General features: G+C 38.7%; 1 protein-coding gene across 1 annotated transcript in view; it reads left to right on the top strand.

The window, feature by feature from the left end:
• Nucleotides 1-15,033, top strand: part of LOC124621767 (zinc finger protein 236-like) — a 60,994-nt gene that overhangs the window by 15,006 nt on the left and 30,955 nt on the right. The window lies entirely within an intron of this gene.

Here is a 15,033-nt window from a genome sequence, read left to right as displayed (position 1 = left end):
GAGGTGTTCTTTTTGTGAATCGCTACTGAGGAAATTTAGAGAACCAGCATTTGAAGCTGACTGCAGTACTATTTTACTGCCAACAACTTACATTTCGCGGAAAGACCACAAAGATAAGATAAGAGAGATTAGGGCTCGTACAAAGGCGTATAGGCAGCCATTTTTCCCTCGTTCTGTTTGGGAGTGGAACAGGGAGAGATGATGCTAGTTGTGGTATGAGGTACCCTCCGCCACGCACCGTATGGTGGATTGCGGAGTACGTATGTAGATGTATATTTGGATGATTTTTCTTTTCTTTCTGGCAACCTCATGATTCAGTCATTACATGTCCCTAATTGGGGGAAGATTCACCCTTGAATCTTAGATGTTAATTTTACACTTCTTTCTTATACAAGTCACATTGGAGTGTACATATAGATAAATAAATAAATAAATACATGGGTTTCTCTTTTTTGTGTGTAAATATACATAAGTAAATTTTTCCACTGAGAACGTTAACACATCCATGGAACACAAACGTGTATCACATCTTTTTTATTCTTCTTTATTATTCTGTGATCTCGTGTATCCAGTGACAAAGCATTGGGATTATGGATAATTTCACTTAGGGGATGAACTTCTTTAGGGATTTTTCCATGGGATGGATCACAGTTCACACAGTCATGTTCACAACACCTCTTTTCTTTCCCTTTCTGCACTGAATGCTGCTCTTCTTTCCACTTTCAACAGTGGATGCTGTATCTGACATGTATAAGCATCACTCTTGTGGTTATGAGGGTTGAGGTGGTCACTAACAAACAAACCGAAACATATGTTTTTCAGTTGGCGCTCTCAGTTACATCTATTTTTTTGTGTAATTCTAAGTTTTTTTCTAATTCATACATTATTCTATTCTTCTTCTTTAATTTATGGACATTTGAACTCCTAACTTTTACATTTCTTGCTGGTATCTTCCTTCTTTGCCCTCTCCTCCTGATTTCTAATAGAGGCAAAAGCGACCGGGGTTCACACAGTCTCTCTCACCTGTACCTTCTGAATTCCTAAACCTAACACCCTCTTTAATCAGTTTTAAGATACGATTTAACATATTCTTTCTCATTTATGTTTTAGGACATATCAATTCGAATTTATCACGATCTCCCATGTCTAAAATTTGATAGACTACTTTAATGTGTTCGCGTGTACTGTTATGAACTTTTTATTCATTAATTTGAGTACTATTTTGGTCTAAAAGTCCTTACAATACAGAAAGTTCCTCTCTGTGGCTTTTTTTAACTAGTTTGACTGCCCTCTTATCACACTTAAGTCACGTAATAATACCTTGTCTCGTGCCTTAAATTCCTTGGGGTTTTACATGTAATTATAATACTCCTTATTATTCTCTTTACATTCCTTATTAAAACTCCTTGCTGTCTGATCCATCTGGCGCTACCCTTCCTTTAGTTCCCTTATGTGGTGATCGTAATTCTATTGTGCTGTGGCTGGATCCTGCTGTAGGATCACGAGTATGTTCCATTTTCTCCTGAAAAATAACTAAAACGACATGAAACCAATTAATGAATGTGTTGTGGTGTTATATTCAAAAGTGACAAAATGAATATTCCATAATGCCAAATTATTCTTTGTACTAAGACTTGTGCTATTGTGTCAACATCATATTGTGCTACAGGCTGTGCTACAAAAATTTCATGAGGACATCGTTAAACCTTAGGATGTATCTGTATCCTTTTTCTTTTACTTTAAGTGGTGCGATTATGTCGATACCGTAATGAGTGAATGCCTGATCAGGTATTTCGGTCAGCAGTAAGGGCATATTCTCCTTATTCTGTGTAATCATGTTGTTCTGGCAACTCTCACAACTTTCCACTCATATCTGTGCATTATCTATACCTTATAATACGATCGTGTGTGTGGATGATTCCTTAGTGTCCACCTATTGGCAAATCATGAAATTGCTTCAGACTGGCTCTCTTCTCCTCTTCACTAATCATTGGTTGCTGGTCATCTTGTTGTTCTTCACTGACTTCTTCCATGTTCCTAATGACTGCAGCTGGGTCTTCTGGTATCCGTGACAATCCATCTGCTCCTGTGTTTTGTGATCCCTCTTTCTATATTTTCATAGAGTTGTATTCTACCAGTTTTATCTTGAATTTCATTCATCTTGATGGTGGATCACTTGTATCTTGAATTTTATTCATCTTGATGGTGGATCACTTGTATGTGCCAACCATTTCAAGGGTTTGTAGTCAGTACATACAATGAATTGTCTTCTGTAGATCATATTATATTCTTTCCCGGTGCAGTTCAGCAAAAGCTGCTGGCATATCCTGTCTTAATTCTACTTTTCTCAGTATGGCATTGAAAATGCTTGCTAGCACTCATTGTAATTATGAGCTGCTTCGTAAAATCAGGATACTGTGAGATAAGGGAGCTAACAATTTTTTCTTTTAATTCCTGGGTAGCTGCATCCTGCTGAGTCAACTACTCATAATTTGCTCCTTTTTTCAGTAATTCATGTAATGTTTCGCTGTCTGACTGAAGTCCATGATAATGATGATAAAATGACATGATTCCTAACAAGCTCTTGAATTGCTTTGTAGTGCTGGGTCTTGGATATTCTTTTATCATGATCATCTTTTGTGGTATGGGTTTTAATCCTTCTGTCATAATTATATGCCCAAAGTAAGTTACTGCTTGCTGCAGTCTCGTAATTCTTCGGTAGGAGACTGTGACTTATTCTCGACTTCTTCTTCGTGCATCACTCCTGCTGTGTGCTAAAAAGCATTGCTCTACCTGTGCACTGTACGTTATATACCTTAAAAGCTCAAGCCGATTCATCCTAAGATGGAGCTTGCTGGTTAGAGAAAATTCTGTCTTCCATACTCTAAGGCTGCACCTACATTGCATCCGGAAGTTATCTGGTCCGGTGAAGAGCGATAAACGCGCCCCGGCATCGTCCGACGTGAATGCCTACACGGGGTCTGAGCCGATTCAGCATCTGCACGCACCTGTCGCACGTGAGACAGGAAGAGATTACACTGAGCGTCAACCAAATGCACTGTCATTCATGAATTTCTGCACTGGACTCAGTTACATACTACAGGTCAGCAGTTGCAGTTGTTGAGAAGCTATCACGAATGATTCGGATGATGATTTTTTGTGTTGGCTGCTGCTAGACAAGAACAACGTAGGAAAAGGACTTGGGTTCATCGTTTTAATGAGGACAGATCTGTAGGGGAATTTTTTGCAACTTGTCAGTCACTGTGAAATTTTCCAGTAAAGTTCAAAGAGCTTCAGTGTTTATAGAAACGTTTGACTATATACTTGAAGGCATAAGAGACGATATAATGGCCATTCCAACGTCAGGGAATGTATAACTTGCTATCACAATCAGGTAAATCAACGTTAAAAACAGCTGATAGCTTTTGTCATTTTGAGTGGCATAACTAGTCAAATAATATTAGAATATTATAAACAAATTCTGGCATGAGTTACAATAAAATATATTTATTAACATAAACATATATTTGTTAACATTTTTTCACAGTAATATTAGGTAATATTAGCAAATAAGCAACTGTTAACAAGTATTTATCTTTGATCTGAAAATCACAATGAAACAATTGTTTGGTTTAAGACTTACAAATATCAACGTTGAATGTGATGAGGAAAATTGTGGAAAATAAACATCTAGTGTATACATTAAAACATATTAACAGTACATTAGGGACAGCCCGTTAAAGTGAACTGTCATCAGGTTGTTGGGCAGGAGGACACATTTGAACTACTCTCACAAAGAAAGACAAATCTTGGACATAATTAGATGCAGTTGGTGATGGGTAAGGTGACGGTTGCAACGATGGTAAAGGACATCCAGTGTGTGTCTGCATACAACTTGACGATCTCTCATCATTTTTGAAGTTTTGAGCTTCTAAGGCTTTGGTGATGTCCCCCCAAGATTTTCATACGCAGTCTCATTTTCTCCAGTTGATCCAGTTGCTTGACTGATGACAATAAACTCATGAGGAAGGAGTAGTCGTCATCATCCTGATATTTATATTTTCGAGAAACGTGTTGCTCAAATATGTCAATCTTTCTTTTCTCAATGTCCAGTGCCTGTGAATCATAATCATATTTTTTTAGATGACGTTTTGGTCTGTTTCTGTCTGCGTTCACAGAAGACGACATAGAAGCAGACACCTCTTGTTCTTCTGAAGAGAGACACATTTCACCATCATTTGTACTTTTCACACTTGCTGTGGTGGGACTTCGATCACGTGGAGAATGCTTATTCTCTTCCTCTGTGGCAGGCAAGTTTCCTGAGCTGGGACCAGGGGTTATAATGTGTTTCAAAAACAGTATGCTTTTTAAATAGGGCCATTTATCAGATGAAAAAGGAAACATAAAAATCTCACAAAATCAGAACAGGAGGTGTACTCCGTTCTTGGAACAAATCTTCTGTTATTGTTTATGTATGTTTAAGATTCATAAATATCACTAACTGTAACTACCCACATCATTTGAGTAATATTCCAATATCATTTCACTGTTTCAGATATTTAGCAACAGAGATATCTTTTCGGTCCTCGTGTCTAACATTTCGACTGAGTAATTATACAGTAGACAAGTGTGTGTCGGCTGTTGTGGATGAGATATTGAGGAATTTCTGTGAGTGACATCTACTCGTTCTTGATCCGAAAATTTTTGAAGAAATAGCGAGAGGATTCCACAGGCAGTGGAATTTTGTTCATGCAGTTGGATGCATTGATGGCAGGCATATCCAAATTAAATGTCCAAAACAAAGTGGAACTACATTTTTTAACTACAAAAAGTTTATGTCAATAGTTTTACAAGATATGGCGGACTACCATTGTCGATACATTTTTATAGATATTGGAGGTTACGGAAAACAGAGTGATGAAGGAACTTCTACTTTGTCTGCATTCTTGGAGAACGGTCATGCTACGCTACCGTAACCTTTACTTGTCGAAGGAATTACTACAGATACGCCATTTGTGTTGCTTGGACGTGATGCATATCCTTTGAAAACTTATCTCATGAAATCTTATTCCAAATGACACGTCTCACATGAAGAAAAAGCTTCCAGTTACAGGCTGTCGAGGGCTAGAAGATGTGTGGAGTGTGTTTTTGGTATCATGACTGTCAAGTGGCGTTCACTGGGAAAATGTATTGAAACAGAACCTGGCAAAGTGGAGAAGATAGTGAAATATATGTGCTTACTGCACAACATAATTATTGACCTTGAAGGTGGTGACTTCTTCAACTCTGCAAATTTAGAAGAAGATGTAAGTGCATCAACACGTCAAGAAAGTGATTCATCAAGAACGTTCAATAGACTGTCACAACAGGCTCAAATTATCGGAAACAAATTCAAGTCATACTTCAGTGGGATTGGCGCTGTTCCATAGCAAAACGAACGCATCGAATAATATTTTAGCAATTAAAAACTTACTTCTTTTTAACAGTTTGATAAAACAATATCTGTTAAAACTGATATAATTGAAATTAGTACTGTTTTATCATAACATTAGTGATTTGAAAGCAAGCATTGAAACTATTGCAACATAATTTTGATATTTGCCTTTTACTGATAGTTGCTCCCCAATAGATTCCCACAGTTCTCGCTTAATATCCCATTTATGGTAGTCTTTCATCCGCTGGTCCCACAAGTAAGGCTCATTCCTCACGAGCTGAATTAGAAATTACTTGTGATCAGTTCGCTCATGGTGCACCGCTGGACTGGAAACAAACATGTTTGGTTGGCCAATCTGGCAGTCCTGCGCTGGACGATGTCGTACTGCACCTCTCTCTCCAATGTAGGCACGTGCATTAGCTACCTAATGCCAGCGTCAGACTGGATTGGAACAGACAACTTCCAGATGCAATGTAGGAGCAGCCTAAGGACCTTACCTCTTAGTAAAGGAACTCAGCCAGGAATCTAAGCCTGGACTTCACAACTTACACAAGGTTTATATGTAATGAACTGACGTGGGTTATGACATACATACTTCAGAAACTCAAATTCATATCATAGGTGAAGCAGGATTTTTGGTCGTATGTTTCTTGGTCTGCAAGTAACTGCGTACAGGAGTGAAACAACGACTGTAAGCTCATCTATCTGAGGCAGCTGCCACTGGACCTCTTGAACTTTGCCGAACTCTGCCTTGCTTGGAATTTGAGGCCTTCAACATACAACATTTGGGGCTGTTTGCTTATAGATGATACATGACTGCATCACTTTTTACCTCTGATTCACAATCAGCGCATGTGAAATCAGTGATTTCTTAAAGTGTATGTCCTCTGAATGAACTGACGAAAGCAGCCTGCACTGTGCTACTCTACCTAAGTTACAAGACCTACAACTAATTTTTGTACTTGGATGATTTGTTTCTTTTTTCTAGCAACCTTTCATTAGTTGGTCACTGCACTATTCTGTTTATACAAGTTGCTCAGAGTTTCCCTGGAGTCAAAAGTGACTAATTTCTAGGTTTTAATTCTGAAACAAAAACATACTACTACTCATCAATAGACAATCTGCAGTGACACACAAACAGGCAGCAAGAAATGCTCATAACAAGCCTTCATACAGATATATTTCTTGAAGTTTTAGAGGCATCCAGCAAACTCTTACCCAGGGATGTGGTGATTTCAATTGTAACTCACTAGCCATGTGCGTAGCACACCCAAAATGTCTGTCTCTGTGGAATATTCTCTGTTCAGGATAAAACTTTGATATCCCCCCCCCCCCCTTTCTCTCTTTCCTCCATCCATAGTGCCATCACAAAGCAGTATTTCACTCTTGTTTTGTGTCCACATCCGTAGTATTTGTCAGCAATGCTATACTGCATCTGTAAGTTTCAAAACTGAATGCACAATGAAATTTCATGAGTTATGTCTTTCCTGTTTCTTCTGTAAGGACTAAAAAGGTAGAGAGGATAGTAACAGCTCACCTAAAGGAATATAACATTGGGACTTAAAGATCAAAGTTTGTTACGCCTATGGAGATATTGCAATAGGGTTACCTTATTTCCAATGAGTAGAATTTGACGCAAAGGGATAATTTGCTTAAACATGCCAAAAGTCATTCAAGAAAGTAAAAAATTTCACATATGTACCACTGTACATATTTTTTCAAACTATTTGACAGTGGTCATCTTTAAGATATTCATGTAAGAAATGTGGCTAAAACATGGCAGTGCGTCTCTTTACTCATGGTTCAAAATTCTTTTCATAGGGGATAATAATTTCTTCTTAGTGAGTTCAGTGTCCTTCCTAGCATGTTTATGAATGAATACTGTAGCAGACACTATATGGCACTGATATTTACAGCATATCTGTGCACAAGTGATATCTGTTCATTCCTGCTCCAAAGTTGTGTTGTCATAGTGGGCAGAGGAAGACAATAGTGGATTGTAGGTTATTGAAAATATATTATTTGATGAGATAAATAACATTAAAGTTTTTGTACGAATTATGTGTATTGCCATGGTCATTGTTGACAGAAAGAAGCCTTTTGGAAGGATAGCAAGCAAAGGGTGCTTAATCTGCTGGAGGCTGCAATATGTTTTTTTTATGTTTTGAGTATGCAGAAATAGTTTCTTTTATTGAAATGACATGCATATTCGTTTGGAATGGTTAAAGGGAGTTGCCAGGCAGGTAGGTTTTGCTGCTTACCTGTGATCTTGACAAAGACTATAAGAAATCTGTGCAGCTGGTAGGGTGGAGGGAATGCCTTTTGCTGAAATTGTGGCCCCAGGGATTCTCCAGCTTAAGAACCCACACATGCGATGATGTTTGATCTCTGTTGACCTATACACAATATTGTCCATGTCTTTTAACCCTTTCTCATATTACACTAGATTTAAGGCAACCTTTCAAAGGTACTTTATGCATTTAATGTAGATGGGTGGAGGGTAGAGTTTGAGTCCCTGGGAGCCCCACATACAACTGTCCCTGCACTTGACACAATTCCCTGCCCCTTTTCCTAGTTATTATTTTATCAGTATTTTAGTTATGTGTCTCCTTTTTTAATCCAATTTCATGAAAGTGACATCTTACAGGCATTAACTAAAGAATTATCACATCAAACAGACTGCATAGTTAAGAGGAGGAGGAGGAGATTGGTGTTTAACGTCCCGTCGACCATGAGGTCATTAGAGATGGAACACGAGCTCGGATTAGGGAAGGATGGGGAAGGAAATCAGCTGTGCCCTTTTTCAGGAACCATCCTGGCATTTGCCTGAAGTGATTTAGGGAAATCACAGAAAACCTAAATCAGGATGGCCGGACACGGGTTTGAACCGTCGTCCTCGCCGAATGTGAGTCCAGTGTGTTAACCACTGCACCACCTCAGTTGGTTGCGTAGTTAATTGCATAGTTAAAAGAATTGAAGGAAAACAGTGGTTAAGAAGGAAGTGAGACAAAGTTGTAGCCTATCCCACATGTATTTAAACTGTACTTTAACCAAGCAAGCGTAAAATGAAAGCATTGAGAAATCTGGAAAAGGAATTAAAGTTCAAGCAGAAGAAATGCAAGTCATCAAGAAATAAAAATCATTAAGAAACAAAAACTTTGAATTTTGCCAGTGACATTATAATTCTGTCAGAAGCATCGGAATACTGGGAAGATAGCAGTGGATACCTACCAAAGTAAAACAGAAATGGTAGTGAAATGTAGTTGAATGAAATCAGGTGGTGATAAGCGAATTCGATTACGAAATGATACACTAAAAGTAGTGGATGAGTTTTGCTGATTGAGCAGCAAAATAGCTGACAGTGTCCAAAGTAGAGGGATTATAAAGTGCAGCTTGGCAATAGCAATAAAAGAATTTTTGTGAAAAGAAATTTGTTAGCATACAATTTGAATTTTAGTTTTAGGAAATCTTTTTTGAAGGGATTGATTTGGACTATAACTTTGCTCAGCTCTGCTGTATGGTATGTAGCAATCTATCCATTTCATAAAATTGCCATTATTCCATCCTTGATTTTCCATTATTTCTTTCTTGTCATTTCTGAATATGTCTCAGGTGAAGGAAAGTCTATTATTGTTCTGCGAACAAGCTATTCTTAATTGTGAATCAAAGTTAACTTCTGTAAAGTTTGGAAGGTAGGAGACGAGATACTGGCAGAAGTAAAGCTGTGAGTACCGGGCGTGAGTCGTGCTTCGGTAGCTCAGATGGTAGAGCACTTGCCCGCGAAAGGCAAAGGTCCCGAGTTCGAGTCTCGGTTGGGCACACAGTTTTAATCTGCCAGGAAGTTTCAACTTCTGTCATATCTATTACAGTTTTCTTGACAGTCCCTACATATGAGTCCAGGCATAATCAGTTTACCTGATGTCCTGGTCTATTATAGGTAAGATGTTAGTTAATTCTTTTTAAGAAATTCAACTGTCTCAACAAGTTTAGTTGTGAAATGACATGTAGAGTTTACTGAACCTAGAGATCAAAATGTGAGTAGGATTCCAATAGCATATTGTACTAACTATTTCAATGTTATGATTGACTGATCTGGCCTTGTAACAATAGCCAAAACGGCCTTGCTGTGCTGGTACTGCGAACGGCTGAAAGCAAGGGGAAACTACAGCCGTAATTTTTCCCGAGGGCATGCAGCTTTACTGTATGATTACATGATGATGGCGTCCTCTTGGGTAAAATATTCCGGAGGTAAAATAGTCCCCCATTCGGATCTCCGGGCGGGGACTACTCAAGAGGATGTCGTTATCAGGAGAAAGAAAACTGGCGTTCTACGGATCGGAGTGTGGAATGTCAGATCCCTTAATCGGGCAGGTAGGTTAGAAAATTTAAAAAGGGAAATGGATAGGTTGAAGTTAGATATAGTGGGAATTAGTGAAGTTCGGTGGCAGGAGGAACAAGACTTCTGGTCAGGTGACTACAGGGTTATAAACACAAAATCAAATAGGGGTAATGCAGGAGTAGGTTTAATAATGAATAGGAAAATAGGAGTGCGGGTAAGCTACTACAAACAGCATAGTGAACGCATTATTGTGGCCAAGATAGATACGAAGCCCATGCCTAATACAGTAGTACAAGTTTATATGCCAACTAGCTCTGCAGATGATGAAGAAATTGAAGAAATGTATGATGAAATAAAAGAAATTATTCTGATTGTGAAGGGTGATGAAAATTTAATAGTCATGGGTGACTGGAATTCGAGTGTAGGAAAAGGGAGAGAAGGAAACACAGTAGGTGAATATGGATTGGGGGACAGAAATGAAAGAGGAAGCCGCCTGGTCGAATTTTGCACAGAGCACAACATAATCATAACTAACACTTGGTTTAAGAATCATGAAAGAAGGTTGTATACATGGAAGAACCCTGGAGATACTAAAAGATATCAGATAGATTATATAATGGTAAGACAGAGATTTAGAAACCAGGTTTTAAATTGTAAGACATTTCCAGGGGCAGATGTGGACTCTGACCACAATCTATTGGTTATGACCTGTAGATTAAAACTGAAGAAACTGCAAAAAGGTGGGAATTCAAGGAGATGGGACCTGGATAAACTAAAAGAACCAGAGGTTGTACAGAGATTCAGGGAGAGCATAAGGGAGCAATTGACAGGAATGGGGGAAATAAATACAGTAGAAGAAGAATGGGTAGCTTTGAGGGATGAAGTAGTGAAGGCAGCAGAGGATCAAGTAGGTAAAAAGACGAGGGCTAGTAGAAATCCTTGGGTAACAGAAGAAGTACTGAATTTAATTGATGAAAGGAGAAAATATAAAAATGCAGTAAGTGAAACAGGCAAAAAGGAATACAAACGTCTCAAAAATGAGATCGAGAGGAAGTGCAAAATGGCTAAGCAGGGATGGCTAGAGGACAAATGTAAGGATGTAGAGGCTTATCTCACTAGGGGTAAGATAGATACCACCTACAGGAAAATTAAAGAGACCTTTGGAGATAAGAGAACGACTTGTATGAATATCAAGAGCTCAGATGGAAACCCAGTTCTAAGCAAAGAAGGGAAAGCAGAAAGGTGGAAGGAGTATATAGAGGGTCTATACAAGGGCGATGTACTTGAGGACAATATTATGGAAATGGAAGAGAATGTAGATGAAGATGAAATGGGAGATATGATACTGCGTGAAGAGTTTGACAGAGCACTGAAAGACCTGAGTCGAAACAAGGCCCCCGGAGTAGACAATATTCCATTGGAACTACTGACGGCCGTGGGAGAGCCAGTCCTGACAAAACTCTACCATCTGGTGAGCAAGATGTATGAAACAGGCAATATACCCTCAGACTTCAAGAAGAATATAATAATTCCAATCCCAAAGAAAGCAGGTGTTGACAGATGTGAAAATTACCGAACTATCAGCTTAATAAGTCACAGCTGCAAAATACTAACACGAATTCTTTACAGACGAATGGAAAAACTAGTAGAAGCCAACCTCGGGGAAGATCAGTTTGGATTCCGTAGAAACACTGGAACACGTGAGGCAATACTGACCTTAAGACTTATCTTAGAAGAAAGATTAAGGAAAGGCAAACCTACGTTTCTAGCATTTGTAGACTTAGAGAAAGCTTTTGACAATGTTGACTGGAATACTCTCTTTCAAATTCTAAAGGTGGCAGGGGTAAAATACAGGGAGCGAAAGGCTATTTACAATTTGTACAGAAACCAGATGGCAGTTATAAGAGTCGAGGGACATGAAAGGGAAGCAGTGGTTGGGAAGGGAGTAAGACAGGGTTGTAGCCTCTCCCTGATGTTGTTCAATCTGTATATTGAGCAAGCAGTAAAGGAAACAAAAGAAAAATTAGGAGTAGGTATTAAAATTCATGGAGAAGAAATAAAAACTTTGAGGTTAGCCGATGACATTGTAATTCTGTCAGAGCAGCAAAGGACTTGGAAGAGCAGTTGAATGGAATGGACAGTGTCTTGAAAGGAGGATATAAGATGAACACCAACAAAAGCAAAACAAGGATAATGGAATGTAGTCTAATTAAGTCGGGTGATGCTGAGGGAATTAGATTAGGAAATGAGGCACTTAAAGTAGTAAAGGAGTTTTGCTATTTGGGGAGCAAAATAACTGATGATGGTCGAAGTAGAGAGGATATAAAATGTAGGCTGGCAATGGCAAGGAAAGCGTTTCTGAAGAAGAGAAATTTGTTAACATCCAGTATTGATTTAAGTGTCAGGAAGACATTTCTGAAAGTATTCGTATGGAGTGTAGCCATGTATGGAAGTGAAACATGTACGATAAATAGTTTGGACAAGAAGAGAATAGAAGCTTTCGAAATGTGGTGCTACTGAAGAATGCTGAAGATTAGATGGTAGATCACATAACTAATGAGGAAGTATTGAATAGGATTGGGGAGAAGAGAAGTTTGTGGCACAACTTGACCAGAAGAAGGGATCGGTTGGTAGGACATGTTCTGAGGCATCAAGGGATCACCAATTTAGTATTGGAGGGCAGCGTGGAGGGTAAAAATCGTAGAGGGAGACCAAGAGATGAATACAGTAAACAGATTCAGAAGGATGTAGGTTGCAGTAGGTACTGGGAGATGAAAAAGCTTGCACAGGATAGAGTAGCATGGAGAGCTGCATCAAACCAGTCTCAGGACTGAAGACCACAACAACAACATTTCAATGTTTTTGTTGAGCAGCTCATCCATTTTCAGTGAAAAGGCCACATTACAGTGAATCTCTAGTGACTTCCATGAAATCCTAGCATTGAGTCAGTTTAATTTACTGATGGTGTATCTTAGAGCCACGTTACCCACTAATGCAGTTATTTGCCTGTAATATGTAGAATCTATGCAATCTTTATGTTCAGCCAGGATAGTTAAAGCAGAACTACCTATAGGTTTGGATCATCAGCATATATCTAAATGCAACCACATCAAAGAAACCACAACCTCTGTTATCACTGAGAATCTTCTGATTGTAACAACACAGCTATATGATAGTTGGTCTCAGCACCAGTGTCAGGTTTCGGCAAAACTAAGATCATAATATTCCATCACAGGTTTCCACAAATCTGTGATCAACTCATGATTCTGATTCAATCAGATGAGTCGGAATCCTAATACAGGTCCCAGGAACCAGTACCAGGGATACAGGTGCCAGTTCCCTCATAGACCCAGCCTGAACCTCAGACTGTGGTATTGGTTTTGGCCAGACTAGACAAGTGAAGGACAGCCCTGGAATGAAGCCCAACAAAATCACTGCATCAGTGTCAGTAGCATCTTCTCATAGAACTGTGCACAAATTCAAATAAAAACCTTGTAAAGCAATGGCATTTGACAATAGGAACCTGAACTTTTCTATCGCATAGTGCAAATGTTCTCAGTGTGTAACAATAAAGATAATTTTGCTGATTGCCTGCCGCAGCATTGTTTGTTGTAGTCATATGCTTTGATGAAATATGCGTCACATCTATTAACTAAGCCTATTACTCAGAAATGTGATGATTAGACAGATTTACTGTCATTGCACAGATTAACAATACATGCGATGTTTACAAGTTGGCTCTGAAGATAGAATTGCTCTTTGCAGTGGTTACCAGTATTCAGAAGTTGTGCTAACTAAATCTTATTTCCTAATAATGGAGGGGCATTTTGAACATGTTTCACAAACTATCATATCACTGTGATACACTGTACTCAACCTCCATCATATGCAAAATTTGTGTCTGCAATTGAACACACACTCCCAATTTACACCAAAATTAGTATTGTATCCATTGCCCTCTGCATGCGGAATTGTTTCTATTTAGAGGGCTATGGCTGCTAGAAGGTAAGCTGTCACTGAAACCAATGAAGCTATCTTTCACCTCAACCACCTTGTGGATCACTCAGACCCAGCTTTCCACCCCACCCCACCCCACCCCACTCCCCTATGACCTAATTTGCAAGTTCTTCAGAAAGCTTAGGAAGGTCTTTTTCTGCAAAAATTGTATATTATTATTGTAAACCAAGTGATTTATCACAAAAAACACTTATAACTAGAGTGTTGAGTTTAGTGTTTACAAAGTTCCACAGTTTTCTGGGTTCTTGGCACAAACCTAACATCTGTGTAATCTCAACATATGTTAATGGTAGTTTATGCTGAGCTGTCATCCTTACATCCTCAAACCTATTTGCACATTATTTATGGAGAGGTTTCACAAGCTTTGCATCCCTTTGCTTGTACCTTTTCTCTCTATCTGCCGTCTCTTTGCCCCTTCTTTTTTCTGTATCTGTCTATTCCTATTTCCTTTTACATGTATGTAGTCTTTAATTTGTGAGTTTATTTATGTATTACAATTACCAGTGTTGTGTGCATTTCTATTGGTGAGGTAAATGGAAACTAATTTTTTTATTTGTTAATGGGCATATTAAATAAAATTGAGGTGAAAAATAAATTTGTGTCATACCATGAGTAAAAAATGGGTTCAGTTGAAAGGACATGTGCTGAGACATCAAAGGGTAGTCGATGTGGTAATGGACAGAAGTGTGAGGAGTAAACATTGTAGGAGGAGATCTAGGCATGCAAGCAGTAAGCAGATTCAGATGAATGTAGGTTGCAGTAGTTATTCAGAGATGATGAGATGTGCGCAGAATAGACCAGCATGGAGAGCTGCTTCAAACGAGACTTAAGACTGAATATTTCCTTCTCCGTGGATGGAAGCAGGATTGACTGGGGAAGATTGGAAAAAGATGGCAGGCTGATCCTAGTATGGGATTCATCTGTTGTGAGGTAGAGAGGAGGCTAAGAGAAAAGAGAGAGTGTCAGAGAAAGAGTAGGGGATCAAACATAGTACTTTTGCACATACTTTGCCAGCTTCAGTTCAGAGATGATAGAGGGTCTGAGTGAAGTCAAGATGTATTAAAAATAAAGAGAAAGTGAAAGTGGAATGAATAATGCAATTAAGACGTAGTAGAAAAAGTAGGAACGAGATGGGGGGCAGGGGTCATTAAAAAAGATAAAAGAGGAAAAAAATGAAAATAAGTAATTTAATAAGTAATGAAGTTCTAACACCCAAGAAAGAGAATTTGTTAACAGAGACTAA

The sequence above is a fragment of the Schistocerca americana genome, chromosome 1, assembly GCF_021461395.2.
Source record: "Schistocerca americana isolate TAMUIC-IGC-003095 chromosome 1, iqSchAmer2.1, whole genome shotgun sequence".
In the NCBI taxonomy this organism is placed as follows: domain Eukaryota; kingdom Metazoa; phylum Arthropoda; class Insecta; order Orthoptera; family Acrididae; genus Schistocerca; species Schistocerca americana.
Note: the sequence above shows the minus strand (reverse complement) of the source record. Positions and strands in the feature narration are given on the sequence as shown.